This window comes from Leguminivora glycinivorella, chromosome 14, assembly GCF_023078275.1.
Source record: "Leguminivora glycinivorella isolate SPB_JAAS2020 chromosome 14, LegGlyc_1.1, whole genome shotgun sequence".
NCBI classification, from domain to species: domain Eukaryota; kingdom Metazoa; phylum Arthropoda; class Insecta; order Lepidoptera; family Tortricidae; genus Leguminivora; species Leguminivora glycinivorella.
Window position 1 is genome coordinate 11,537,816 of NC_062984.1, and position 338 is coordinate 11,538,153.

Genomic DNA, 338 nt, shown 5'->3' on the forward strand with positions numbered 1-338 from the left:
GAGCTGCAAACATACTCTATTCTTGGCATTTTTTCAATTTATGAATATAATGATTTTTGACGAATTGTCTAAACATGAAATGAATGATTTGTGCACTACTTCTAACAATCAGTACCCGAAACTTCCCGAGAGATAAGGACATGGGTGAATAACATAACTGAAATTTTTCGCTTAAGACGATACAGGAGGGGTCAATTCTCCATACAAACGCTCTCGACTATTTCCTCCCTGGTTTTTGAAGATAGAGCAATGATTTTTTTCAACACAGATTATTGTTATTTTTTATCTGTCTCGGACTGTTTTGATTTTTTGATATTCTTATTTTTGAAGACGTTAAG